At 55.7% G+C, this 21,734-nt stretch overlaps 37 non-coding genes and 30 pseudogenes across 37 annotated transcripts; all 67 read right to left on the bottom strand.

The window, feature by feature from the left end:
- Position 1: 1 nt before the first annotated feature.
- On the bottom strand, positions 2–120 carry LOC137555844 (5S ribosomal RNA). The gene has a single exon (XR_011028511.1). It is a non-coding gene; the product is annotated as a 5S ribosomal RNA (ribosomal RNA).
- An 83-nt stretch (positions 121–203) lies between these two features.
- On the bottom strand, positions 204–322 carry LOC137555843 (5S ribosomal RNA). Its single transcript, XR_011028510.1, has one exon. It is a non-coding gene; the product is annotated as a 5S ribosomal RNA (ribosomal RNA).
- An 83-nt stretch (positions 323–405) lies between these two features.
- Positions 406–524, bottom strand: LOC137551992 (5S ribosomal RNA; annotated as a pseudogene).
- An 83-nt stretch (positions 525–607) lies between these two features.
- Positions 608–726, bottom strand: LOC137548062 (5S ribosomal RNA; annotated as a pseudogene).
- Positions 727–810: 84 nt separating this feature from the next.
- On the bottom strand, positions 811–929 carry LOC137555649 (5S ribosomal RNA). The gene has a single exon (XR_011028323.1). It is a non-coding gene; the product is annotated as a 5S ribosomal RNA (ribosomal RNA).
- Positions 930–1,012: 83 nt separating this feature from the next.
- LOC137555842 (5S ribosomal RNA) lies at positions 1,013–1,131 on the bottom strand. Its single transcript, XR_011028509.1, has one exon. It is a non-coding gene; the product is annotated as a 5S ribosomal RNA (ribosomal RNA).
- Positions 1,132–1,215: 84 nt separating this feature from the next.
- On the bottom strand, positions 1,216–1,334 carry LOC137547507 (5S ribosomal RNA). The gene has a single exon (XR_011026595.1). It is a non-coding gene; the product is annotated as a 5S ribosomal RNA (ribosomal RNA).
- Positions 1,335–1,417: 83 nt separating this feature from the next.
- LOC137555841 (5S ribosomal RNA) lies at positions 1,418–1,536 on the bottom strand. The gene has a single exon (XR_011028508.1). It is a non-coding gene; the product is annotated as a 5S ribosomal RNA (ribosomal RNA).
- Positions 1,537–1,619: 83 nt separating this feature from the next.
- LOC137555840 (5S ribosomal RNA) lies at positions 1,620–1,738 on the bottom strand. Its single transcript, XR_011028507.1, has one exon. It is a non-coding gene; the product is annotated as a 5S ribosomal RNA (ribosomal RNA).
- An 83-nt stretch (positions 1,739–1,821) lies between these two features.
- LOC137548312 (5S ribosomal RNA) lies at positions 1,822–1,940 on the bottom strand (annotated as a pseudogene).
- Positions 1,941–2,023: 83 nt separating this feature from the next.
- On the bottom strand, positions 2,024–2,142 carry LOC137555839 (5S ribosomal RNA). The gene has a single exon (XR_011028505.1). It is a non-coding gene; the product is annotated as a 5S ribosomal RNA (ribosomal RNA).
- An 83-nt stretch (positions 2,143–2,225) lies between these two features.
- Positions 2,226–2,344, bottom strand: LOC137555838 (5S ribosomal RNA). The gene has a single exon (XR_011028504.1). It is a non-coding gene; the product is annotated as a 5S ribosomal RNA (ribosomal RNA).
- An 83-nt stretch (positions 2,345–2,427) lies between these two features.
- Positions 2,428–2,546, bottom strand: LOC137555837 (5S ribosomal RNA). Its single transcript, XR_011028503.1, has one exon. It is a non-coding gene; the product is annotated as a 5S ribosomal RNA (ribosomal RNA).
- An 83-nt stretch (positions 2,547–2,629) lies between these two features.
- Positions 2,630–2,748, bottom strand: LOC137555835 (5S ribosomal RNA). Its single transcript, XR_011028501.1, has one exon. It is a non-coding gene; the product is annotated as a 5S ribosomal RNA (ribosomal RNA).
- Positions 2,749–2,831: 83 nt separating this feature from the next.
- LOC137555833 (5S ribosomal RNA) lies at positions 2,832–2,950 on the bottom strand. Its single transcript, XR_011028500.1, has one exon. It is a non-coding gene; the product is annotated as a 5S ribosomal RNA (ribosomal RNA).
- An 83-nt stretch (positions 2,951–3,033) lies between these two features.
- LOC137557413 (5S ribosomal RNA) lies at positions 3,034–3,152 on the bottom strand (annotated as a pseudogene).
- Positions 3,153–3,235: 83 nt separating this feature from the next.
- On the bottom strand, positions 3,236–3,354 carry LOC137557893 (5S ribosomal RNA; annotated as a pseudogene).
- An 83-nt stretch (positions 3,355–3,437) lies between these two features.
- LOC137555832 (5S ribosomal RNA) lies at positions 3,438–3,556 on the bottom strand. Its single transcript, XR_011028499.1, has one exon. It is a non-coding gene; the product is annotated as a 5S ribosomal RNA (ribosomal RNA).
- An 83-nt stretch (positions 3,557–3,639) lies between these two features.
- Positions 3,640–3,758, bottom strand: LOC137557412 (5S ribosomal RNA; annotated as a pseudogene).
- An 83-nt stretch (positions 3,759–3,841) lies between these two features.
- Positions 3,842–3,960, bottom strand: LOC137557410 (5S ribosomal RNA; annotated as a pseudogene).
- Positions 3,961–4,043: 83 nt separating this feature from the next.
- Positions 4,044–4,162, bottom strand: LOC137555831 (5S ribosomal RNA). Its single transcript, XR_011028498.1, has one exon. It is a non-coding gene; the product is annotated as a 5S ribosomal RNA (ribosomal RNA).
- An 83-nt stretch (positions 4,163–4,245) lies between these two features.
- LOC137557127 (5S ribosomal RNA) lies at positions 4,246–4,364 on the bottom strand (annotated as a pseudogene).
- Positions 4,365–4,447: 83 nt separating this feature from the next.
- On the bottom strand, positions 4,448–4,566 carry LOC137555830 (5S ribosomal RNA). The gene has a single exon (XR_011028497.1). It is a non-coding gene; the product is annotated as a 5S ribosomal RNA (ribosomal RNA).
- Positions 4,567–4,649: 83 nt separating this feature from the next.
- LOC137557025 (5S ribosomal RNA) lies at positions 4,650–4,768 on the bottom strand (annotated as a pseudogene).
- Positions 4,769–4,851: 83 nt separating this feature from the next.
- On the bottom strand, positions 4,852–4,970 carry LOC137548873 (5S ribosomal RNA; annotated as a pseudogene).
- An 83-nt stretch (positions 4,971–5,053) lies between these two features.
- Positions 5,054–5,172, bottom strand: LOC137555829 (5S ribosomal RNA). Its single transcript, XR_011028496.1, has one exon. It is a non-coding gene; the product is annotated as a 5S ribosomal RNA (ribosomal RNA).
- Positions 5,173–5,255: 83 nt separating this feature from the next.
- Positions 5,256–5,374, bottom strand: LOC137559262 (5S ribosomal RNA; annotated as a pseudogene).
- Positions 5,375–5,457: 83 nt separating this feature from the next.
- Positions 5,458–5,576, bottom strand: LOC137555828 (5S ribosomal RNA). The gene has a single exon (XR_011028495.1). It is a non-coding gene; the product is annotated as a 5S ribosomal RNA (ribosomal RNA).
- An 83-nt stretch (positions 5,577–5,659) lies between these two features.
- Positions 5,660–5,778, bottom strand: LOC137548984 (5S ribosomal RNA; annotated as a pseudogene).
- Positions 5,779–5,862: 84 nt separating this feature from the next.
- LOC137549506 (5S ribosomal RNA) lies at positions 5,863–5,981 on the bottom strand (annotated as a pseudogene).
- Positions 5,982–6,064: 83 nt separating this feature from the next.
- LOC137555827 (5S ribosomal RNA) lies at positions 6,065–6,183 on the bottom strand. The gene has a single exon (XR_011028494.1). It is a non-coding gene; the product is annotated as a 5S ribosomal RNA (ribosomal RNA).
- An 83-nt stretch (positions 6,184–6,266) lies between these two features.
- LOC137557228 (5S ribosomal RNA) lies at positions 6,267–6,385 on the bottom strand (annotated as a pseudogene).
- Positions 6,386–6,468: 83 nt separating this feature from the next.
- LOC137555826 (5S ribosomal RNA) lies at positions 6,469–6,587 on the bottom strand. Its single transcript, XR_011028493.1, has one exon. It is a non-coding gene; the product is annotated as a 5S ribosomal RNA (ribosomal RNA).
- Positions 6,588–6,670: 83 nt separating this feature from the next.
- Positions 6,671–6,789, bottom strand: LOC137555825 (5S ribosomal RNA). Its single transcript, XR_011028492.1, has one exon. It is a non-coding gene; the product is annotated as a 5S ribosomal RNA (ribosomal RNA).
- An 83-nt stretch (positions 6,790–6,872) lies between these two features.
- On the bottom strand, positions 6,873–6,991 carry LOC137549493 (5S ribosomal RNA; annotated as a pseudogene).
- Positions 6,992–7,074: 83 nt separating this feature from the next.
- On the bottom strand, positions 7,075–7,193 carry LOC137551095 (5S ribosomal RNA; annotated as a pseudogene).
- An 83-nt stretch (positions 7,194–7,276) lies between these two features.
- LOC137549676 (5S ribosomal RNA) lies at positions 7,277–7,395 on the bottom strand (annotated as a pseudogene).
- Positions 7,396–7,478: 83 nt separating this feature from the next.
- LOC137555823 (5S ribosomal RNA) lies at positions 7,479–7,597 on the bottom strand. Its single transcript, XR_011028490.1, has one exon. It is a non-coding gene; the product is annotated as a 5S ribosomal RNA (ribosomal RNA).
- Positions 7,598–7,680: 83 nt separating this feature from the next.
- LOC137555822 (5S ribosomal RNA) lies at positions 7,681–7,799 on the bottom strand. Its single transcript, XR_011028489.1, has one exon. It is a non-coding gene; the product is annotated as a 5S ribosomal RNA (ribosomal RNA).
- Positions 7,800–7,882: 83 nt separating this feature from the next.
- LOC137548220 (5S ribosomal RNA) lies at positions 7,883–8,001 on the bottom strand (annotated as a pseudogene).
- An 83-nt stretch (positions 8,002–8,084) lies between these two features.
- Positions 8,085–8,203, bottom strand: LOC137558840 (5S ribosomal RNA; annotated as a pseudogene).
- An 83-nt stretch (positions 8,204–8,286) lies between these two features.
- On the bottom strand, positions 8,287–8,405 carry LOC137559239 (5S ribosomal RNA; annotated as a pseudogene).
- Positions 8,406–8,488: 83 nt separating this feature from the next.
- On the bottom strand, positions 8,489–8,607 carry LOC137547889 (5S ribosomal RNA; annotated as a pseudogene).
- Positions 8,608–8,690: 83 nt separating this feature from the next.
- Positions 8,691–8,809, bottom strand: LOC137555821 (5S ribosomal RNA). The gene has a single exon (XR_011028488.1). It is a non-coding gene; the product is annotated as a 5S ribosomal RNA (ribosomal RNA).
- An 83-nt stretch (positions 8,810–8,892) lies between these two features.
- LOC137555820 (5S ribosomal RNA) lies at positions 8,893–9,011 on the bottom strand. The gene has a single exon (XR_011028487.1). It is a non-coding gene; the product is annotated as a 5S ribosomal RNA (ribosomal RNA).
- An 83-nt stretch (positions 9,012–9,094) lies between these two features.
- Positions 9,095–9,213, bottom strand: LOC137555819 (5S ribosomal RNA). The gene has a single exon (XR_011028486.1). It is a non-coding gene; the product is annotated as a 5S ribosomal RNA (ribosomal RNA).
- Positions 9,214–9,296: 83 nt separating this feature from the next.
- On the bottom strand, positions 9,297–9,415 carry LOC137555817 (5S ribosomal RNA). Its single transcript, XR_011028485.1, has one exon. It is a non-coding gene; the product is annotated as a 5S ribosomal RNA (ribosomal RNA).
- Positions 9,416–9,498: 83 nt separating this feature from the next.
- LOC137555816 (5S ribosomal RNA) lies at positions 9,499–9,617 on the bottom strand. The gene has a single exon (XR_011028484.1). It is a non-coding gene; the product is annotated as a 5S ribosomal RNA (ribosomal RNA).
- Positions 9,618–9,700: 83 nt separating this feature from the next.
- On the bottom strand, positions 9,701–9,819 carry LOC137555815 (5S ribosomal RNA). Its single transcript, XR_011028483.1, has one exon. It is a non-coding gene; the product is annotated as a 5S ribosomal RNA (ribosomal RNA).
- Positions 9,820–9,902: 83 nt separating this feature from the next.
- Positions 9,903–10,021, bottom strand: LOC137548849 (5S ribosomal RNA; annotated as a pseudogene).
- Positions 10,022–10,104: 83 nt separating this feature from the next.
- Positions 10,105–10,223, bottom strand: LOC137555814 (5S ribosomal RNA). Its single transcript, XR_011028482.1, has one exon. It is a non-coding gene; the product is annotated as a 5S ribosomal RNA (ribosomal RNA).
- Positions 10,224–10,306: 83 nt separating this feature from the next.
- On the bottom strand, positions 10,307–10,425 carry LOC137547981 (5S ribosomal RNA; annotated as a pseudogene).
- Positions 10,426–10,508: 83 nt separating this feature from the next.
- LOC137558218 (5S ribosomal RNA) lies at positions 10,509–10,627 on the bottom strand (annotated as a pseudogene).
- A 121-nt stretch (positions 10,628–10,748) lies between these two features.
- On the bottom strand, positions 10,749–10,867 carry LOC137548061 (5S ribosomal RNA; annotated as a pseudogene).
- An 83-nt stretch (positions 10,868–10,950) lies between these two features.
- LOC137557409 (5S ribosomal RNA) lies at positions 10,951–11,069 on the bottom strand (annotated as a pseudogene).
- Positions 11,070–11,152: 83 nt separating this feature from the next.
- On the bottom strand, positions 11,153–11,271 carry LOC137555813 (5S ribosomal RNA). The gene has a single exon (XR_011028481.1). It is a non-coding gene; the product is annotated as a 5S ribosomal RNA (ribosomal RNA).
- Positions 11,272–11,354: 83 nt separating this feature from the next.
- LOC137555811 (5S ribosomal RNA) lies at positions 11,355–11,473 on the bottom strand. Its single transcript, XR_011028479.1, has one exon. It is a non-coding gene; the product is annotated as a 5S ribosomal RNA (ribosomal RNA).
- An 83-nt stretch (positions 11,474–11,556) lies between these two features.
- LOC137559425 (5S ribosomal RNA) lies at positions 11,557–11,675 on the bottom strand (annotated as a pseudogene).
- Positions 11,676–11,758: 83 nt separating this feature from the next.
- LOC137555810 (5S ribosomal RNA) lies at positions 11,759–11,877 on the bottom strand. The gene has a single exon (XR_011028478.1). It is a non-coding gene; the product is annotated as a 5S ribosomal RNA (ribosomal RNA).
- Positions 11,878–11,960: 83 nt separating this feature from the next.
- Positions 11,961–12,079, bottom strand: LOC137555276 (5S ribosomal RNA). The gene has a single exon (XR_011027969.1). It is a non-coding gene; the product is annotated as a 5S ribosomal RNA (ribosomal RNA).
- An 83-nt stretch (positions 12,080–12,162) lies between these two features.
- On the bottom strand, positions 12,163–12,281 carry LOC137555809 (5S ribosomal RNA). Its single transcript, XR_011028477.1, has one exon. It is a non-coding gene; the product is annotated as a 5S ribosomal RNA (ribosomal RNA).
- An 83-nt stretch (positions 12,282–12,364) lies between these two features.
- LOC137555808 (5S ribosomal RNA) lies at positions 12,365–12,483 on the bottom strand. The gene has a single exon (XR_011028476.1). It is a non-coding gene; the product is annotated as a 5S ribosomal RNA (ribosomal RNA).
- An 83-nt stretch (positions 12,484–12,566) lies between these two features.
- LOC137548311 (5S ribosomal RNA) lies at positions 12,567–12,685 on the bottom strand (annotated as a pseudogene).
- Positions 12,686–12,768: 83 nt separating this feature from the next.
- Positions 12,769–12,887, bottom strand: LOC137549789 (5S ribosomal RNA). Its single transcript, XR_011026854.1, has one exon. It is a non-coding gene; the product is annotated as a 5S ribosomal RNA (ribosomal RNA).
- An 83-nt stretch (positions 12,888–12,970) lies between these two features.
- Positions 12,971–13,089, bottom strand: LOC137555807 (5S ribosomal RNA). The gene has a single exon (XR_011028475.1). It is a non-coding gene; the product is annotated as a 5S ribosomal RNA (ribosomal RNA).
- Positions 13,090–13,172: 83 nt separating this feature from the next.
- Positions 13,173–13,291, bottom strand: LOC137550687 (5S ribosomal RNA; annotated as a pseudogene).
- Positions 13,292–13,374: 83 nt separating this feature from the next.
- On the bottom strand, positions 13,375–13,493 carry LOC137557408 (5S ribosomal RNA; annotated as a pseudogene).
- Between the last annotated feature and the right edge of the window lie 8,241 nt (positions 13,494–21,734).

Genomic DNA, 21,734 nt, shown 5'->3' with positions numbered 1-21,734 from the left:
ACGCCTGCAGCACCTGGGGTTCACAGCCGGTCTCCCATGCAGCTACTAACCAGGCCTGAAGCCGCTTAGCTTCCGCGATCTGACGAGAGCGGGCGCTTTCGGCTTAGTGTGGCCGCAGGCAAAATCCAAGGCGCCGTTCCGGCGCCTTGAAGGTGAGGCTTCCCACGCGTGCTCATAGCCATTGGGCCTCAAACCCAAAAAAACGCCTGCAGCACCTGGGGTTCACAGCCGGTCTCCCATGCAGCTACTAACCAGGCCTGAAGCCGCTTAGCTTCCGCGATCTGACGAGAGCGGGCGCTTTCGGCTTAGTGTGGCCGCAGGCAAACTCCAAGGCGCCGTTTCGGCGCCTTGAAGGTGAGGCTTCCCACGCGTGCTCATAGCCATTGGGCCTCAAACCCAAAAAAACGCCTGCAGCACCTGGGGTTCACAGCCGGTCTCCCATGCAGCTACTAACCAGGCCTGAAGCCGCTTAGCTTCTGCGATCTGACGAGAGTGGGCGCTTTCAGCTTAGTGTGGCCGCAGGCAAACTCCAAGGCGCCGTTCCGGCGCTTTGAAGGTGAGGCTTCCCACGCGTGCTCATAGCCATTGGGCCTCAAACCCAAAAAAACGCCTGCAGCACCTGGGGTTCACAGCCGGTCTCCCATGCAGCTACTAACCAGGCCTGAAGCCGCTTAGCTTCCGCGATCTGACGAGAGTGGGCGCTTTCGGCTTAGTGTGGCCGCAGGCAAACTCCAAGGCGCCGTTTCGGCGCCTTGAAGGTGAGGCTTCCCACGCGTGCTCATAGCCATTGGGCCTCAAACCCAAAAAAAACGCCTGCAGCACCTGGGGTTCACAGCCGGTCACCCATGCAGCTACTAACCAGGCCTGAAGCCGCTTAGCTTCCGCGATCTGACGAGAGCGGGCGCTTTCGGCTTAGTGTGGCCGCAGGCAAACTCCAAGGCGCCGTTTCGGCGCCTTGAAGGTGAGGCTTCCCACGCGTGCTCATAGCCATTGGGCCTCAAACCCAAAAAACCGCCTGCAGCACCTGGGGTTCACAGCCGGTCTCCCATGCAGCTACTAACCAGGCCTGAAGCCGCTTAGCTTCCGCGATCTGACGAGAGCGGGCGCTTTCGGCTTAGTGTGGCCGCAGGCAAACTCCAAGGCGCCGTTTCGGCGCCTTGAAGGTGAGGCTTCCCACGCGTGCTCATAGCCATTGGGCCTCAAACCCAAAAAAAACGCCTGCAGCACCTGGGGTTCACAGCCGGTCTCCCATGCAGCTACTAACCAGGCCTAAAGCCGCTTAGCTTCCGCGATCTGACGAGAGCGGGCGCTTTCGGCTTAGTATGGCCGCAGGCAAACTCCAAAGCGCCGTTCCGGCGCCTTGAAGGTGAGGCTTCCCACGCGTGCTCATAGCCATTGGGCCTCAAACCCAAAAAAACGCCTGCAGCACCTGGGGTTCACAGCCGGTCTCCCATGCAGCTACTAACCAGGCCTGAAGCCGCTTAGCTTCCGCGATCTGACGAGAGCGGGCGCTTTCGGCTTAGTGTGGCCGCAGGCAAACTCCAAGGCGCCGTTTCGGCGCCTTGAAGGTGAGGCTTCCCACGCGTGCTCATAGCCATTGGGCCTCAAACCCAAAAAAACGCCTGCAGCACCTGGGGTTCACAGCCGGTCTCCCATGCAGCTACTAACCAGGCCTGAAGCCGCTTAGCTTCCGCGATCTGACGAGAGCGGGCGCTTTCGGCTTAGTGTGGCCGCAGGCAAACTCCAAGGCGCCGTTTCGGCGCCTTGAAGGTGAGGCTTCCCACGCGTGCTCATAGCCATTGGGCCTCAAACCCAAAAAAACACCTGCAGCACCTGGGGTTCACAGCCGGTCTCCCATGCAGCTACTAACCAGGCCTGAAGCCGCTTAGCTTCCGCAATCTGACGAGAGCGGGCGCTTTCGGCTTAGTGTGGCCGCAGGCAAACTCCAAGGCGCCGTTTCGGCGCCTTGAAGGTGAGGCTTCCCACGCGTGCTCATAGCCATTGGGCCTCAAACCCAAAAAAACGCCTGCAGCACCTGGGGTTCACAGCCGGTCTCCCATGCAGCTACTAACCAGGCCTGAAGCCGCTTAGCTTCCGCGATCTGACGAGAGCGGGCGCTTTCGGCTTAGTGTGGCCGCAGGCAAACTCCAAGGCGCCGTTTCGGCGCCTTGAAGGTGAGGCTTCCCACGCGTGCTCATAGCCATTGGGCCTCAAACCCAAAAAAACGCCTGCAGCACCTGGGGTTCACAGCCGGTCTCCCATGCAGCTACTAACCAGGCCTGAAGCCGCTTAGCTTCCGCGATCTGACGAGAGCGGGCGCTTTCGGCTTAGTGTGGCCGCAGGCAAACTCCAAGGCGCCGTTCCGGCGCCTTGAAGGTGAGGCTTCCCACGCGTGCTCATAGCCATTGGGCCTCAAACCCAAAAAAACGCCTGCAGCACCTGGGGTTCACAGCCGGTCTCCCATGCAGCTACTAACCAGGCCTGAAGCCGCTTAGCTTCCGCGATCTGACGAGAGCGGGCGCTTTCGGCTTAGTGTGGCCGCAGGCAAGCTCCAAGGCGCCGTTTCGGCGCCTTGAAGGTGAGGCTTCCCACGCGTGCTCATAGCCATTGGGCCTCAAACCCAAAAAAACGCCTGCAGCACCTGGGGTTCACAGCCGGTCTCCCATGCAGCTACTAACCAGGCCTGAAGCCGCTTAGCTTCCGCGATCTGACGAGAGCGGGCGCTTTCGGCTTAGTGTGGCCGCAGGCAAACTCCAAGGCGCCGTTTCGGCGCCTTGAAGGTGAGGCTTCCCACGCGTGCTCATAGCCATTGGGCCTCAAACCCAAAAAAACGCCTGCAGCACCTGGGGTTCACAGCCGGTCTCCCATGCAGCTACTAACCAGGCCTGAAGCCGCTTAGCTTCCGCGATCTGACGAGAGCGGGCGCTTTCGGCTTAGTGTGGCCGCAGGCAAACTCCAAGGCGCCGTTCCGGCGCCTTGAAGGTGAGGCTTCCCACGCGTGCTCATAGCCATTGGGCCTCAAACCCAAAAAAACACCTGCAGCACCTGGGGTTCACAGCCGGTCTCCCATGCAGCTACTAACCAGGCCTGAAGCCGCTTAGCTTCCGCGATCTGACGAGAGCGGGCGCTTTCGGCTTAGTGTGGCCGCAGGCAAACTCCAAGGCGCCGTTTCGGCGCCTTGAAGGTGAGGCTTCCCACGCGTGCTCATAGCCATTGGGCCTCAAACCCAAAAAAACGCCTGCAGCACCTGGGGTTCACAGCCGGTCTCCCATGCAGCTACTAACCAGGCCTGAAGCCGCTTAGCTTCCGCGATCTGACGAGAGCGGGCGCTTTCGGCTTAGTGTGGCCGCAGGAAAACTCCAAGGCGCCGTTTCGGCGCCTTGAAGGTGAGGCTTCCCACGCGTGCTCATAGCCATTGGGCCTCAAACCCAAAAAAACGCCTGCAGCACCTGGGGTTCACAGCCGGTCTCCCATGCAGCTACTAACCAGGCCTGAAGCCGCTTAGCTTCCGCGATCTGACGAGAGCGGGCGCTTTCGGCTTAGTGTGGCCGCAGGCAAACTCCAAGGCGCCGTTCCGGCGCCTTGAAGGTGAGGCTTCCCACGCGTGCTCATAGCCATTGGGCCTCAAACCCAAAAAAACACCTGCAGCACCTGGGGTTCACAGCCGGTCTCCCATGCAGCTACTAACCAGGCCTGAAGCCGCTTAGCTTCCGCGATCTGACGAGAGCGGGCGCTTTCGGCTTAGTGTGGCCGCAGGCAAACTCCAAGGCGCCGTTCCGGCGCCTTGAAGGTGAGGCTTCCCACGCGTGCTCATAGCCATTGGGCCTCAAACCCAAAAAAACACCTGCAGCACCTGGGGTTCACAGCCGGTCTCCCATGCAGCTACTAACCAGGCCTGAAGCCGCTTAGCTTCCGCGATCTGACGAGAGCGGGCGCTTTCGGCTTAGTGTGGCCGCAGGCAAACTCCAAGGCGCCGTTTCGGCGCCTTGAAGGTGAGGCTTCCCACGCGTGCTCATAGCCATTGGGCCTCAAACCCAAAAAAACGCCTGCAGCACCTGGGGTTCACAGCCGGTCTCCCATGCAGCTACTAACCAGGCCTGAAGCCGCTTAGCTTCCGCGATCTGACGAGAGCGGGCGCTTTCGGCTTAGTGTGGCCGCAGGCAAACTCCAAGGCGCCGTTTCGGCGCCTTGAAGGTGAGGCTTCCCACGCGTGCTCATAGCCATTGGGCCTCAAACCCAAAAAAACGCCTGCAGCACCTGGGGTTCACAGCCGGTCTCCCATGCAGCTACTAACCAGGCCTGAAGCCGCTTAGCTTCCGCGATCTGACGAGAGCGGGCGCTTTCAGCTTAGTGTGGCCGCAGGCAAACTCCAAGGCGCCGTTTCGGCGCCTTGAAGGTGAGGCTTCCCACGCGTGCTCATAGCCATTGGGCCTCAAACCCAAAAAAACGCCTGCAGCACCTGGGGTTCACAGCCGGTCTCCCATGCAGCTACTAACCAGGCCTGAAGCCGCTTAGCTTCCGCGATCTGACGAGAGCGGGCGCTTTCGGCTTAGTGTGGCCGCAGGCAAACTCCAAGGCGCCGTTTCGGCGCCTTGAAGGTGAGGCTTCCCACGCGTGCTCATAGCCATTGGGCCTCAAACCCAAAAAAACACCTGCAGCACCTGGAGTTCACAGCCGGTCTCCCATGCAGCTACTAACCAGGCCTGAAGCCGCTTAGCTTCCGCGATCTGACGAGAGCGGGCGCTTTCGGCTTAGTGTGGCCGCAGGCAAACTCCAAGGCGCCGTTTCGGCGCCTTGAAGGTGAGGCTTCCCACGCGTGCTCATAGCCATTGGGCCTCAAACCCAAAAAAACGCCTGCAGCACCTGGGGTTCACAGCCGGTCTACCATGCAGCTACTAACCAGGCCTGAAGCCGCTTAGCTTCCGCGATCTGACGAGAGCGGGCGCTTTCGGCTTAGTCTGGCCGCAGGTAAACTCCAAGGCGCCGTTCCGGCGCCTTGAAGGTGAGGCTTCCCACGCGTGCTCATAGCCATTGGGCCTCAAACCCAAAAAAACGCCTGCAGCACCTGGGGTTCACAGCCGGTCTCCCATGCAGCTACTAACCAGGCCTGAAGCCGCTTAGCTTCCGCGATCTGACGAGAGCGGGCGCTTTCGGCTTAGTGTGGCCGCAGGCAAACTCCAAGGCGCCGTTTCGGCGCCTTGAAGGTGAGGCTTCCCACGCGTGCTCATAGCCATTGGGCCTCAAACCCAAAAAAACGCCTGCAGCACCTGGGGTTCACAGCCGGTCTCCCATGCAGCTACTAACCAGGCCTGAAGCCGCTTAGCTTCCGCGATCTGACAAGAGCGGGCGCTTTCGGCTTAGTGTGGCCGCAGGCAAACTCCAAGGCGCCGTTTCGGCGCCTTGAAGGTGAGGCTTCCCACGCGTGCTCATGGCCATTGGGCCTCAAACCCAAAAAAACGCCTGCAGCACCTGGGGTTCACAGCCGGTCTCCCATGCAGCTACTAACCAGGCCTGAAGCCGCTTAGCTTCCGCGATCTGACGAGAGCGGGCGCTTTCGGCTTAGTGTGGCCGCAGGCAAACTCCGAGGCGCCGTTCCGGCGCCTTGAAGGTGAGGCTTCCCACGCGTGCTCATAGCCATTGGGCCTCAAACCCAAAAAAACGCCTGCAGCACCTGGGGTTCACAGCCAGTCTCCCATGCAGCTACTAACCGGGCCTGAAGCCGCTTAGCTTCCGCGATCTGACGAAAGCGGGCGCTTTCGGCTTAGTGTGGCCGCAGGCAAACTCCAAGGCGCCGTTTCGGCGCCTTGAAGGTGTGGCTTCCCACGCGTGCTCATAGCCATTGGGCCTCAAACCCCAAAAAAACGCCTGCAGCACCTGGGGTTCACAGCCAGTCTCCCATGCAGCTACTAACCAGGCCTGAAGCCGCTTAGCTTCTGCGATCTGACGAGAGCGGGCGCTTTCGGCTTAGTGTGGCCGCAGGCAAACTCCAAGGCGCCGTTTCGGCGCCTTGAAGGTGAGGCTTCCCACGCGTGCTCATAGCCATTGGGCCTCAAACCCAAAAAAACGCCTGCAGCACCTGGGGTTCACAGCCGGTCTCCCATGCAGCTACTAACCAGGCCTGAAGCCGCTTAGCTTCCGCGATCTGACGAGAGCGGGCGCTTTCGGCTTAGTGTGGCCGCAGGCAAGCTCCAAGGCGCCGTTTCGGCGCCTTGAAGGTGAGGCTTCCCACGCGTGCTCATAGCCATTGGGCCTCAAACCCAAAAAAACGCCTGCAGCACCTGGGGTTCACAGCCGGTTTCCCATGCAGCTACTAACCAGGCCTGAAGCCGCTTAGCTTCCGCGATCTGACGAGAGCGGGCGCTTTCGGCTTAGTGTGGCCGCAGGCAAACTCCAAGGCGCCGTTTCGGCGCCTTGAAGGTGAGGCTTCCCACGCGTGCTCATAGCCATTGGGCCTCAAACCCAAAAAAACGCCTGCAGCACCTGGGGTTCACAGCCGGTCTCCCATGCAGCTACTAACCAGGCCTGAAGCCGCTTAGCTTCCGCGATCTGACGAGAGCGGGCGCTTTCGGCTTAGTGTGGCCGCAGGCAATCTCCAAGGCGCCGTTCCGGCGCCTTGAAGGTGAGGCTTCCCACGCGTGCTCATAGCCATTGGGCCTCAAACCCAAAAAAACGCCTGCAGCACCTGGGGTTCACAGCCGGTCTCCCATGCAGCTACTAACCAGGCCTGAAGCCGCTTAGCTTCCGCGATCTGACGAGAGCGGGCGCTTTCGGCTTAGTGTGGCCGCAGGCAAACTCCAAGGCGCCGTTTCGGCGCCTTGAAGGTGAGGCTTCCCACGCGTGCTCATAGCCATTGGGCCTCAAACCCAAAAAACCGCCTGCAGCACCTGGGGTTCAAAGCCGGTCTCCCATGCAGCTACTAACCAGGCCTGAAGCAGCTTAGCTTCCGCGATCTGACGAGAGCGGGCGCTTTCGGCTTAGTGTGGCCGCAGGCAAACTCCAAGGCGCCGTTTCGGCGCCTTGAAGGTGAGGCTTCCCACGCGTGCTCATAGCCATTGGGCCTCAAACCCAAAAAAACACCTGCAGCACCTGGGGTTCACAGCCGGTCTCCCATGCAGCTACTAACCAGGCCTGAAGCCGCTTAGCTTCCGCAATCTGACGAGGGCGGGCGCTTTCGGCTTAGTGTGGCCGCAGGCAAACTCCAAAGCGCCGTTTCGGCGCCTTGAAGGTGAGGCTTCCCACGCGTGCTCATAGCCATTGGGCCTCAAACCCAAAAAAACGGCTGCAGCACCTGGGGTTCACAGCCGGTCTCCCATGCAGCTACTAACCAGGCCTGAAGCCGCTTAGCTTCCGCAATCTGACGAGAGCGGGCGCTTTCGGCTTAGTGTGGCCGCAGGCAAACTCCAAGGCGCCGTTTCGGCGCCTTGAAGGTGAGGCTTCCCACGCGTGCTCATAGCCATTGGGCCTCAAACCCAAAAAAACGCCTGCAGCACCTGGGGTTCACAGCCGGTCTCCCATGCAGCTACTAACCAGGCCTGAAGCCGCTTAGCTTCCGCGATCTGACGAGAGCGGGCGCTTTCGGCTTAGTGTGGCCGCAGGCAAACTCCAAGGCGCCGTTTCGGCGCCTTGAAGGTGAGGCTTCCCACGCGTGCTCATAGCCATTGGGCCTCAAACCCAAAAAAACGCCTGCAGCACCTGGGGTTCACAGCCGGTCTCCCATGCAGCTACTAACCAGGCCTGAAGCCGCTTAGCTTCCGCGATCTGACGAGAGCGGGCGCTTTCGGCTTAGTGTGGCCGCAGGCAAACTCCAAGGCGCCGTTTCGGCGCCTTGAAGGTGAGGCTTCCCACGCGTGCTCATAGCCATTGGGCCTCAAACCCAAAAAACCCCCTGCAGCACCTGGGGTTCACAGCCGGTCTCCCATGCAGCTACTAACCAGGCCTGAAGCCGCTTAGCTTCCGCGATCTGACGAGAGCGGGCGCTTTCGGCTTAGTGTGGCCACAGGCAAACTCCAAGGCGCCGTTTCGGCGCCTTGAAGGTGAGGCTTCCCACGCGTGCTCATAGCCATTGGGCCTCAAACCCAAAAAAACGCCTGCAGCACCTGGGGTTCACAGCCGGTCTCCCATGCAGCTACTAACCAGGCCTGAAGCCGCTTAGCTTCCGCAATCTGACGAGAGCGGGCGCTTTCGGCTTAGTGTGGCCGCAGGCAAACTCCAAGGCGCCGTTTCGGCGCCTTGAAGGTGAGGCTTCCCACGCGTGCTCATAGCCATTGGGCCTCAAACCCAAGAAAACGCCTGCAGCACCTGGGGTTCACAGCCGGTCTCCCATGCAGCTATTAACCAGGCCTGAAGCCGCTTAGCTTCCGCGATCTGACGAGAGCGGGCGCTTTCGGCTTAGTGTGGCCGCAGGCAAACTCCAAGGCGCCGTTCCGGCGCCTTGAAGGTGAGGCTTCCCACGCGTGCTCATAGCCATTGGGCCTCAAACCCAAAAAAACGCCTGCAGCACCTGGGGTTCACAGCCGGTCTCCCATGCAGCTACTAACCAGGCCTGAAGCCGCTTAGCTTCCGCAATCTGACGAGAGCGGGCGCTTTCGGCTTAGTGTGGCCGCAGACAAACTCCAAGCCGACGTTTCGGCGCCTTGAAGGTGAGGCTTCCCACGCGTGCTCATAGCCATTGGGCCTCAAACCCCAAAAAACGCCTGCAGCACCTGGGGTTCACAGCCGGTCTCCCATGCAGCTACTAACCAGGCCTGAAGCCGCTTAGCTTCCGCGATCTGACGAGAGCGGGCGCTTTCGGCTTAGTGTGGCCGCAGGCAAACTCCAAGGCGCCGTTTCGGCGCCTTGAAGGTGAGGCTTCCCACGCGTGCTCATAGCCATTGGGCCTCAAACCCCAAAAAACGCCTGCAGCACCTGGGGTTCACAGCCGGTCTCCCATGCAGCTACTAACCAGGCCTGAAGCCGCTTAGCTTCCGCGATCTGACGAGAGCGGGCGCTTTCGGCTTAGTGTGGCCGCAGGCAAACTCCAAGGCGCCGTTTCGGCGCCTTGAAGGTGAGGCTTCCCACGCGTGCTCATAGCCATTGGGCCTCAAACCCCAAAAAACGCCTGCAGCACCTGGGGTTCACAGCCGGTCTCCCATGCAGCTACTAACCAGGCCTGAAGCCGCTTAGCTTCCGCGATCTGACGAGAGCGGGCGCTTTCGGCTTAGTGTGGCCGCAGGCAAACTCCAAGGCGCCGTTTCGGCGCCTTGAAGGTGAGGCTTCCCACGCGTGCTCATAGCCATTGGGCCTCAAACCCCAAAAAACGCCTGCAGCACCTGGGGTTCACAGCCGGTCTCCCATGCAGCTACTAACCAGGCCTGAAGCCGCTTAGCTTCCGCGATCTGACGAGAGCGGGCGCTTTCGGCTTAGTGTGGCCGCAGGCAAACTCCAAGGCGCCGTTTCGGCGCCTTGAAGGTGAGGCTTCCCACGCGTGCTCATAGCCATTGGGCCTCAAACCCAAAAAAACGCCTGCAGCACCTGGGGTTCACAGCCGGTCTCCCATGCAGCTACTAACCAGGCCTGAAGCCGCTTAGCTTCCGCGATCTGACGAGAGCGGGCGCTTTCGGCTTAGTGTGGCCGCAGGCAAACTCCAAGGCGCCGTTTCGGCGCCTTGAAGGTGAGGCTTCCCACGCGTGCTCATAGCCATTGGGCCTCAAACCCAAAAAAACGCCTGCAGCACCTGGGGTTCACAGCCGGTCTCCCATGCAGCTACTAACCAGGCCTGAAGCCGCTTAGCTTCCGCGATCTGACGAGAGCGGGCGCTTTCGGCTTAGTGTGGCCGCAGGCAAACTCCAAGGCGCCGTTCCGGCGCCTTGAAGGTGAGGCTTCCCACGCGTGCTCATAGCCATTGGGCCTCAAACCCAAAAAAACGCCTGCAGCACCTAGGGTTCACAGCCGGTCTCCCATGCAGCTACTAACCAGGCCTGAAGCCGCTTAGCTTCCGCGATCTGACGAGAGCGCGCGCTTTCGGCTTAGTGTGGCCGCAGGCAAACTCCAAGGCGCCGTTTCGGCGCCTTGAAGGTGAGGCTTCCCACGCGTGCTCATAGCCATTGGGCCTCAAACCCAAAAAAACGCCTGCAGCACCTGGGGTTCACAGCCGGTCTCCCATGCAGCTACTAACCAGGCCTGAAGCCGCTTAGCTTCCGCGATCTGACGAGAGCGGGCGCTTTCGGCTTAGTGTGGCCGCAGGCAAACTCCAAGGTGCCGTTTCGGCGCCTTGAAGGTGAGGCTTCCCACGCGTGCTCATAGCCATTGGGCCTCAAACCCAAAAAAACGCCTGCAGCACCTGGGGTTCACAGCCGGTCTCCCAAGCAGCTACTAACCAGGCCTGAAGCCGCTTAGCTTCCGCGATCTGACGAGAGCGGGCGCTTTCGGCTTAGTGTGGTCGCAGGCAAACTCCAAGGCGCCGTTTCGGCGCCTTGAAGGTGAGGCTTCCCACGCGTGCTCATAGCCATTGGGCCTCAAACCCAAAAAAACGCCTGCAGCACCTGGGGTTCACAGCCGGTCTCCCATGCAGCTACTAACCAGGCCTGAAGCCGCTTAGCTTCCGCGATCTGACGAGAGCAGGCGCTTTCGGCTTAGTGTGGCTGCAGGCAAACTCCAAGGCGCCGTTTCGGCGCCTTGAAGGTGAGGCTTCCCACGCGTGCTCATAGCCATTGGGCCTCAAACCCAAAAAAACGCGTGCTCATAGCCATTGGGCCTCAAACCCAAAAAAACGCCTGCAGCACCTGGGGTTCACAGCCGGTCTCCCATGCAGCTACTAACCAGGCCTGAAGCCGCTTAGCTTCCGCGATCTGACGAGAGTGGGCGCTTTCGGCTTAGTGTGGCCGCAGGCAAACTCCAAGGCGCCGTTCCGGCGCCTTGAAGGTGAGGCTTCCCACGCGTGCTCATAGCCATTGGGCCTCAAACCCAAAAAAACACCTGCAGCACCTGGGGTTCACAGCCGGTCTCCCATGCAGCTACTAACCAGGCCTGAAGCCGCTTAGCTTCCGCGATCTGACGAGAGCGGGCGCTTTCGGCTTAGTGTGGCCGCAGGCAAACTCCAAGGCGCCGTTTCGGCGCCTTGAAGGTGAGGCTTCCCACGCGTGCTCATAGCCATTGGGCCTCAAACCCAAAAAAACGCCTGCAGCACCTGGGGTTCACAGCCGGTCTCCCATGCAGCTACTAACCAGGCCTGAAGCCGCTTAGCTTCCGCGATCTGACGAGAGCGGGCGCTTTCGGCTTAGTGTGGCCGCAGGCAAACTCCAAGGCGCCGTTTCGGCGCCTTGAAGGTGAGGCTTCCCACGCGTGCTCATAGCCATTGGGCCTCAAACCCAAAAAAACGCCTGCAGCACCTGGGGTTCACAGCCGGTCTCCCATGCAGCTACTAACCAGGCCTGAAGCCGCTTAGCTTCCGCGATCTGACGAGAGCGGGCGCTTTCGGCTTAGTGTGGCCGCAGGCAAACTCCAAGGCGCCGTTCCGGCGCCTTGAAGGTGAGGCTTCCCACGCGTGCTCATAGCCATTGGGCCTCAAACCCAAAAAAACGCCTGCAGCACCTGGGGTTCACAGCCGGTCTCCCATGCAGCTACTAACCAGGCCTGACGCCGCTTAGCTTCCGCGATCTGACGAGAGCGGGCGCTTTCGGCTTAGTGTGGCCGCAGGCAAACTCCAAGGCGCCGTTTCGGCGCCTTGAAGGTGAGGCTTCCCACGCGTGCTCATAGCCATTGGGCCTCAAACCCAAAAAAACGCCTGCAGCACCTGGGGTTCACAGCCGGTCTCCCATGCAGCTACTAACCAGGCCTGAAGCCGCTTAGCTTCCGCGATCTGACGAGAGCGGGCGCTTTCGGCTTAGTGTGGCCGCAGGCAAACTCCAAGGCGCCGTTTCGGCGCCTTGAAGGTGAGGCTTCCCACGCGTGCTCATAGCCATTGGGCCTCAAACCCAAAAAAACGCCTGCAGCACCTGGGGTTCACAGCCGGTCTCCCATGCAGCTACTAACCAGGCCTGAAGCCGCTTAGCTTCCGCGATCTGACGAGAGCGGGCGCTTTCGGCTTAGTATGGCCGCAGGCAAACTCCAAAGCGCCGTTCCGGCGCCTTGAAGGTGAGGCTTCCCACGCGTGCTCATAGCCATTGGGCCTCAAACCCAAAAAAACGCCTGCAGCACCTGGGGTTCACAGCCGGTCTCCCATGCAGCTACTAACCAGGCCTGAAGCCGCTTAGCTTCCGCGATCTGACGAGAGCGGGCGCTTTCGGCTTAGTGTGGCCGCAGGCAAACTCCAAGGCGCCGTTTCGGCGCCTTGAAGGTGAGGCTTCCCACGCGTGCTCATAGCCATTGGGCCTCAAACCCAAAAAAACGCCTGCAGCACCTGGGGTTCACAGCCGGTCTCCCATGCAGCTACTAACCAGGCCTGAAGCCGCTTAGCTTCCGCGATCTGACGAGAGCGGGCGCTTTCGGCTTAGTGTGGCCGCAGGCAAACTCCAAGGCGCCGTTTCGGCGCCTTGAAGGTGAGGCTTCCCACGCGTGCTCATAGCCATTGGGCCTCAAACCCAAAAAAACACCTGCAGCACCTGGGGTTCACAGCCGGTCTCCCATGCAGCTACTAACCAGGCCTGAAGCCGCTTAGCTTCCGCAATCTGACGAGAGCGGGCGCTTTCGGCTTAGTGTGGCCGCAGGCAAACTCCAAGGCGCCGTTTCGGCGTCTTGAAGGTGAGGCTTCCCACGCGTGCTCATAGCCATTGGGCCTCAAACCCAAAAAAACGCCTGCAGCACCTGGAGTTCACAGCCGGTCTCCCATGCAGCTACTAACCAGGCCTGAAGCCGCTTAGCTTCCGCGATCTGACGAGAGCGGGCGCTTTCGGCTTAGTGTGGCCGCAGGCAAACTCCAAGGCGCCGTTTCGGCGCCTTGAAGGTGAGGCTTCCCACGCGTGCTCATAGCCATTGGGCCTCAAACCCAAAAAAACGCCTGCAGCACCTGGGGTTCACAGCCGGTCTCCCATGCAGCTACTAACCAGGCCTGAAGCCGCTTAGCTTCCGCGATCTGACGAGAGCGGGCGCTTTCGGCTTAGTGTGGCCGCAGGCAAACTCCAAGGCGCCGTTCCGGCGCCTTGAAGGTGAGGCTTCCCACGCGTGCTCATAGCCATTGGGCCTCAAACCCAAAAAAACGCCTGCAGCACCTGGGGTTCACAGCCGGTCTCCCATGCAGCTACTAACCAGGCCTGAAGCCGCTTAGCTTCCGCAATCTGACGAGAGTGGGCGCTTTCGGCTTAGTGTGGCCGCAGGCAAGCTCCAAGGCGCCGTTTCGGCGCCTTGAAGGTGAGGCTTCCCACGCGTGCTCATAGCCATTGGGCCTCAAACCCAAAAAAACACCTGCAGCACCTGGGGTTCACAGCCGGTCTCCCATGCAGCTACTAACCAGGCCTGAAGCCGCTTAGCTTCCGCGATCTGACGAGAGCGGGCGCTTTCGGCTTAGTGTGGCCGCAGGCAAACTCCAAGGCTCCGTTTCGGCGCCTTGAAGGTGAGGCTTCCCACGCGTGCTCATAGCCATTGGGCCTCAAACCCAAAAAAAACGCCTGCAGCACCTGGGGTTCACAGCCGATCTGACGAGAGCGGGCGCTTTCGGCTTTTTTTTTAAAAAGTCAAATTTTTATTGAATTTTCGTACAGAATACAAAACATACAGTAATCCCCACCCCCCCCCCCACCCCTAGGTGCATCGTGTCATTCAAGGGGGATAAAGGCAGGATACTGTAAGGAGCCACCCCAACCCTTATAAAGATACAGGTAGCTTAAGCGGTCGTTCTAGATACATGAAAAGGCATAACAACAAATCTCAGCAAGGTGCAGAGGGCATAGATCTATCAGGTCCATAAGTTCAGGAGAACAGGTAGCATGGAGCTACTGTGGTTGTAGATAGGTGTTCATAGCTAGTAGCCCGGGTGTGATGTGATATATTCAGACCACTGCAACCATATTTTTTCAAATTTCTGTGGGCATTTCCTGTTGAGGTATGTTAGCTTGTACCATGTCATGACTTTATTTATTCTCGTAACCCAGGAGCTTTTCGAGGGGGGTTGATCCGACATCCATTTAGAGAATATTTCCCTACGGGCATACAGACATAAGATTTTGAGCAGAGTATTCTGGTGGCTGGATAGGGTAACATCATCATAGAGACCTAGCAGAAGGACTTTGGGATCCAATACAATTCTCTCCCCCATGACCTTGGTAAGTGTTTTAGCTATCATATTCCAAAAAGTTTGAAGGATATCACAAGACCAGATCATATGGAAGAAGGTCCCCACTTCCCTCTGACATTTGGGGCATATATCTGACCTATCCGGAAAAAGGGTCCTCAGCTGTATTGGTGTGCGGTATGTCCTATATATTAATTTAAGGTGCATGAACTTGTCGGTAGCTGAAATTGTAACCCCCTCCATGTTGGACAGGACATCTCCCCATTCAATGTCTGTTAAAGGACCTATCTCTGCCTCCCACTTCAACCTAGCCTTGTCTAATCTAGGGGTAGTTAAAGGGATCAGCCTGGAGTAGATCTCAGAGAGAGGTCTCTCCAGCTGTAGCTTAATAAGCGGTGCTTCCAAGCTGTCTGATTCCCAGGTCCAGTGGCCAGGGAACTGGCACTGCCAGGCATGACGGATTTGGAAATAGCGGAAGAGCATACTGTTTGGTAACCTGAAGCGATCTTTAAGTTGGGAGAATGAAAGCAGCGTGCCAGAGGGAGCAAGTTGGGCTACTTGTTTAATTCCCCTGGATGCCCACATCTGGGGGTCCGGTATGGATGTGAAGTGCGGAAGTTTAGGATTACCCCAAAGTGGAGTGTAAGGGGAGAGAGTATTAGGTTTTCTCATGCCAGCTCTGCTAGTTTCCCAAGCTTTGATAGTGGTTTTCATGGGAGTCGTAATAGAGGAGTATCTGTTGATCCCCCTAAAAGGGAGGTTCAACAGTGACTCAAATGAGCCAGCAATAGCGGCCTCCAGTACAACTGCTGTGTTCCGCGCATCCTGGGAGAACCACCATCGTATGGTGACAAGCATCGAGGCCAGAAAATATTTACGTAGGTCCGGGAGCGCCAGACCTCCTCCATCAATAGGGAGCTGCAGGGTGGCAAGTGAGAGGCGTGGAGCAGCCTCGCCCCAAATAAAACTGGATGTAATGGAATCAATTTTTTTAAAAACCGATTGTGGTATCCAGACAGGGGACTGTCTGAGTACGTATATGAACCTGGGGAGAAACAGCATCTTGAAGAGATTTACCCGTCCCACAACTGAAAGCGGAAGACCCCTCCAAATCTGGGCTTTTCGGGAGTAGTGGTCGATGACTGGTTGTAAATTCAAGGTGATAAAATTGTCTAAGGAGTCGTCCACCACTATGCCTAGATATTTAAAACTGTGGACCCATTTTAATTGGGAGTGGGAGGCCAAAGGGGTGATCTGTTTATCAATTGGATATATCAGGGACTTATCCCAATTTATACAGATACCTGAGAACATGCCGAAAGAGCTAAGGATATGGAGTGCTGCATTCAGAGATGGCCCTGGGTCACCCAAGAACAGGATCATATCGTCGGCGTAAAGTGCCACCTTTTCGACCAATCCCCCTACCCGAAGTCCTGTAACCTCATCCGAGGCTCTGATTTGTATGGCTGCTGGTTCGATCGCCAAAGCGAACAGGAGGGGGGAGAGAGGGCAGCCCTGGCGGGTGCCTCTGCGGAGGGGAAAGGGATCTGAAACCTCGTCATTAGTTTTGATTCTGGCCACTGGGGAGTGATACATCAGTTTAACCCATGCGATAAATTTGTCCCCGATCCCATACAGCTGGAGGACCTCCCAGAGGTACGGCCACTCAACTGAGTCAAACGCTTTTTCAGCGTCAAGGGTAGCTAAGACTCTGGAACCCGGATTGTCATGGGTGGTAACAAGGTTAGTGAAGAGTCGCCTCAAGTTGGTGTCCGTACCCCTGCCAGGCATAAAGCCGGTCTGGTCTGGGTGAATCAGGGTTTCAATGACTTGGGACAGCCTTCTAGCCAGAATTTTGGCCAGTATTTTAATATCGACGTTAAGGAGGGAGATCGGTCGATAGGAGGCACAGTATCTTGGGTCCTTGTCCTTCTTCGGGATTACCACTATGAGGGCAGTTCTCATAGAGTCTGGGAGACTACACTCCAACTGCATAGAATTGTATAGATCAGCCAGGGTTGAGGTGAGATCCTCCTTATACAGTTTATAGTATTCAGTGGGGATACCATCTAGGCCGGGTGTTTTACCCGATTGCATACTGGTTATGGCCATGGCTACTTCCTCCTCTGAAATTTCAGCATCTAAGAGCTCTCTTTGTTCCGCTTCCAGCTGTGGGAGGGGAATCCCACCAAGGTACTCCAGCAACTCAGTGTAAGGCTTGGTGGTGTATTCTCCACAGTCAGCATGCAACGCATGAGCTGGCGTGGAGGAGGTACACACACTAGCACCAGGAAACAGGCTATCCCTAGTATAGTGGAGGGGAGGACTGACTCCAATAGGAGATTGTGGCGCACAGAGCCGGTGCAGATCTGACAGCCACAAACAGTGCTTTCGTTATAACGTCTCAGCGCAAAGTAGCGCTGAGCGCACAACCAAAACTGAGGAGATCAGGACAGGCAGACAGAATGAACGCTTGCTAGCTAGCGGCTACTTAGCGACAGCAAGCGTCCAAAACCAGACAGACTGGAATGAGGCAGCCAATGCGCTGCGGCGAAGGCGTGCCTCACAAAGACAGGACAGGACAGTCAGAAAATAGCAGGATTAAGATAGATGAACGTAACACAGATATGTAACGAAAAATCTGCAACGCCGGATGGATTGCGGAAATATGGTCGCATCCAGTCCGGCAAGCGGACCTTCCAACGCGGGATGCGGAAATTCGTCCGCATCCGCTGCGCACACCCGTCCGAGCACTCTGCTCCAAACTCACCAACATGCTGTTCACCAGGGTTCTGCCATCTTGCCTCTAGGGGGTGCGGCCGCACACCAGACACGCCTTTATACTCTTAGAAAGCGTGTCAGCTGACCTGGAGGTCAGCTGACATTTTAGCCTGCTCTGATTGGTTGCTGCCTGGGGTGGAGACTTCTCTCCCAGGCAGTATATAAGGAAGTGCTTTTCAGTCACACTTTGTCTGTGTTTGCGATACCCTGTGTCAGCACTCAGACCTTAGACTAGATCCCAGGTGTTGAAACCAAGGACTTCACACCTAGACTAGGAGATTATTATTATTGTTATTGATTCTCTGTGTATGATTCTGTGCCTGTCTTGACTTCTCTTCTGCTTCCTGATTCTGTACTCTGCCAGCCCGTACCGTTAACGACTATTGGCTTGGTTCCTGACTATTCTCTCGTCTCACGTCTCTGTACTGTTGCCGCCTGTACTGTTGCCGAACCTCTTTCTGTCTGACCTTGCTCCCTTCAGTGGAACGTCTCCTACTGTTGGGTTATTATCTGAGGCTTGCCTCCCTGAGACGCCGGCCCTAGCAGACCGTTACTGCCAGAGGCCGAGATTCCTCCACTGCCACTTTGGGGGATCTCACACACGGGGTTCCCATTCAGAGGTAACCACACCTCTGAGGAATTGCCGTGTGGTGGATATTTCCACAACTTTGTGAATATTTACTGCTTTGTATATTTTCATGTTGTTCGTGTGTCCACTGCTTTACATCTACCCGCATTATTAGCAATTCCGCAGATTGCTATATAATCGGGTCTATCCTTGTATTATTGGCGATACTGCGGATCCCCAATAATCAAGGTTCGGGGTGTGACACTGGTCTGAGTAGATCATTTCAGGCACTTACCGTGTTAGTGAGCCTTCCGCTGATTTACCATCAGGAAGATACTTACTATTTCACTCTAACATATCTGCATTAGTGGTGATTCTGTATATCACCACTTAATCAGATATTTGTGCCTCTTGCTGACACCAATCGTTACAGAAACACAGACCATAAAGAAGTAAGATGGAGGGGGTGATAAACCAGCTTCAGACTGTAAGGGCAGAGTTAGAACAGCTGAAGATTACTGTAACTGCACAGCAGGCTCAGATTACTCAGTTAAATGAGACTGTCCAAAGGTTGCAATCACCACTTAACGTTCTACCTCCCCCGGCTCTTAGCGAGCCTAAAATGAACATTCCTGAGAAATTTTCAGGCACAAGGCCAGATTTCCAGAATTTCCGTCACAGAGTGCTGTCTTACTTTGAGATGAAACCTGTGTCCTCGGGAACCGAGGCTCAGAAGGTCACTCTTATCAAGACTCTATTGCATGCAGATTCCCAGACGTGGGCTTATGGCTTACCTGATGAGCATCCTGCTCTGTCTTCTGTCCAGGAGTTTTTTAAGGCCATGGCGGTCATCTACGATGATCCAGATAGTGCCGCCACGGCCGAACGTAAGCTCAAAAACCTTAGACAAGGACGCAGTACTGCTGAGGAGTATGCGTCAGAGTTTAGGAAGTGGGCTGTGTCCTCTAGATGGGAGCGATATGCACTCTTGGATAGATACCTAGATGGGTTGTCAGAAGCAGTAACTGACGTGATGGTTAGTCATCCGGAACCCAAAGATCTAGATGAGGCTATTACGCTGTCTATTAAAATAGATAGACGTCTGAGGTACAACAAGAAGGGCAGGTACCCCATGTACTCTAGGACTTCTGGGGCCAGTAGCTCGGCAGCAGTTGAGACTGAGGAGCCGATGCAGTTAGGCCACGGGCGCCTCACGGAGGCGGAAAGGTCAAGAAGACGCAGAGAGGGTCTTTGCATGTACTGCGGGGAAAAGGGCCACATTGCACAAAACTGTGGTAGGAAGTCGGGAAACTCCTCGGCTTAGGTGTGGTAGGGGGTACCACCCTAAGCGGAATTGTTTTACCTCCAAAACAAGAAAAAATTTTATTGCCCTGTTCCCTAAATTGGGAAGGGAAGAACTTTCCTACCACAGCATTTGTAGATTCCGGGTCAACAGCTAACTTTTTAGATTTAAGCTTTGCTTTAAGTTTAAATATCCCTGTACTTCCGGTAGGAAGACATTTATATGTTACAGCGATTGATGACACTCCTTTGCAAGGAAAGTCCCCACTGTGTCAGACACCTCCCCTCTCGCTGCAAGTGGGAGCTCTGCACAGGGAGGTCATACAGTTTTTCGTTTTAAAGATGTCTACCTCTACGGTGATACTAGGGTTGCCCTGGTTACGATTACATTCTCCTCAGTTTGATTGGGGGAATGGGCAGTTGACTACTTGGTCGCCTTATTGTACACAACATTGTTTACAGAATGTAGTTTTGTGTTCTACTAAGATTCAAGTGGAAGGAGTACCTCCACAATATCAGGAATATGCTGATGTCTTTTGTCCTAGGGCAGCAGATCAATTACCCCCCCATAGACCTTTTGATTGCCCAATAGATTTGAAACCAGGAACCATGCCACCCAGGGGCCACCTATACAACCTCTCGTCCCCGGAAAAATCGGCCATGGACGAGTACATTCAGGAGAATTTGCAGAAGGGTTTCATCCGCCCTTCAAGATCTCCTGCAGGAGCGGGATTCTTTTTCGTTCAGAAAAAAGATGGTGGTTTGCGCCCCTGTATTGACTACAGGGGTCTAAATAAGATCACGATTAAGAATCGGTATCCACTACCGCTAATCGACGATTTATTTACACAGGTTCCCGGGGCTTCTGTTTTCACTAAGTTGGATCTAAGGGGGGCCTACAATTTGATCCGTATCAGGGAGGAAGATGAATGGAAGACGGCATTCAACACTCCCAAGGGGCATTACGAATACTTGGTGATGCCCTTTGGGTTGTGTAACGCTCCTGCAGTTTTTCAGGAGTTCGTCAACGAGATTTTTAGGGAGGTACTGGGTCGCTTTGTAATCGTCTACTTAGATGATATCTTAATATTTTCTAAAAATATCACGGAACACCGCCAACATGTGAAGTATGTGTTACAAAGACTCAGGGAGAATCAATTGTTTGCGAAATTAGAGAAATGTGTTTTTGAGGTAAAGGAGATTGCCTTTCTTGGTTACATTATCTCTACATCAGGGTTGTCCATGGATCCCAAAAAGGTCTCTGCTGTAAGGGATTGGCCACAACCATCTGGGCTTAAAGCACTACAGAGATTCTTGGGATTCGCAAATTATTATAGAAAATTTATCAAGGGGTTCTCTTCGGTGGTGTCTCCGCTTACTAATTTGACAAAAAAAGGGGCTGATGCCACTCATTGGTCAGAAGAAGCAGTTGTGGCATTTTCCTCTCTGAAAGAGGCATTCTGTTCTGCTCCCATATTACGTCATGTAGATGTTGCTTACCCATTTATAGTGGAGGTGGATGCCTCGGAGGTTGGAGTAGGAGCAGTATTGTCTCAACGTTCAGGACTTCAGGGCAAGCTTCATCCCTGTGCTTTTTTTTCCAGAAAATTCTCTCCTGCCCAGAGAAATTATGATGTTGGAAACAGGGAATTATTAGCCATCAAGCTTGCTTTTGAGGAGTGGCGCCACTGGTTAGAGGGGGCGGAGCATGTAATTACTGTGTACACGGATCATAAAAATTTACAGTACATTGAAAAAGCTAAAAGACTCACCCCCAGACAGGCTAGATGGGCTCTCTTTTTCTGCCGTTTTAATTTTATAATTACATTCACACCAGGGAGTAAGAACGTTAAAGCGGACGCCCTTTCTCGTTGTTTTGAACCTGAAACTGCTCCATCTCCTTCCTCAGAAAGTATTCTGTCGAAAGAGATCATCCTGGCAGCCACTGAGATAGTTGAAGACCTTCCTAGCCTCTTAAGTCCTTTTCAATTAGAAGTGCCAGAAGGGAAACCAAGAGGGGTTCTTTATGTCCCTTGTACTTTACGTCCCAAAGTGCTGCAGTTGTTTCATGGACACAAGAATGCTGGACACCCTGGCATTACCCGAACCCAAGAATTGTTGTGTAGATCTGTCTGGTGGCCATCTCTACAACAAGATTGCAAGGAATTTGTTAAGACCTGTACCGTCTGTGCCAGGAGCAAACCCTCCCGACTGGCTCCAGTTGGAACTTTGCAGTCTCTGCCCTCCCCTCAGGAGCCATGGACACATATTTCCATGGACTTCGTGGGAGAACTTCCAGATTCCAATGGAAAGACTGTCATATGGGTGGTCACAGACAGATTCAGTAAGATGGCCCACTTTGTGCCTTTGAGTGGTTTCCCTACTGCTCAAAAATTAGCAGATCTTTTTATTCAAAATATCTTTAAATTACACGGCATTCCAGAGAATGTTGTCTCAGACAGAGGGGTCCAGTTTGTCTCTAGGTTCTGGCGGGCCTTCTGTAAGGGGATGGGTATGTCGTTGTCCTTTTCATCAGGTTACCATCCACAGACCAACGGCCAGACAGAGAGGACCAATCAATCTTTGGAACAGTTCCTGAGATGTTATGTGGCGGACGCCCAACACCAGTGGGCGGAGTTTCTACCATTTGCTGAGTTCGCACATAACAATCTCAGGAATGAGTCCTCTGGTTATGCGCCTTTTCAAATTGTCAATGGGAAATCTCCCAAATTTTCTCCTTTGCCAGTGTCGACCTCTCCATTCCCTGTCCTGGAGGAGTGGCAGGAATCTTTCAAGAGGATTTGGGCTAATGTCGGAGAAAATTTAAAAAAGGCTTTCATCATACAGAAGAGGCAGGCAGATAAGAGACGGTCTGCGGAG

The sequence above is a fragment of the Hyperolius riggenbachi genome, chromosome 2 (assembly GCF_040937935.1).
Source record: "Hyperolius riggenbachi isolate aHypRig1 chromosome 2, aHypRig1.pri, whole genome shotgun sequence".
Classification (NCBI taxonomy): domain Eukaryota; kingdom Metazoa; phylum Chordata; class Amphibia; order Anura; family Hyperoliidae; genus Hyperolius; species Hyperolius riggenbachi.
Note: the sequence above shows the minus strand (reverse complement) of the source record. Positions and strands in the feature narration are given on the sequence as shown.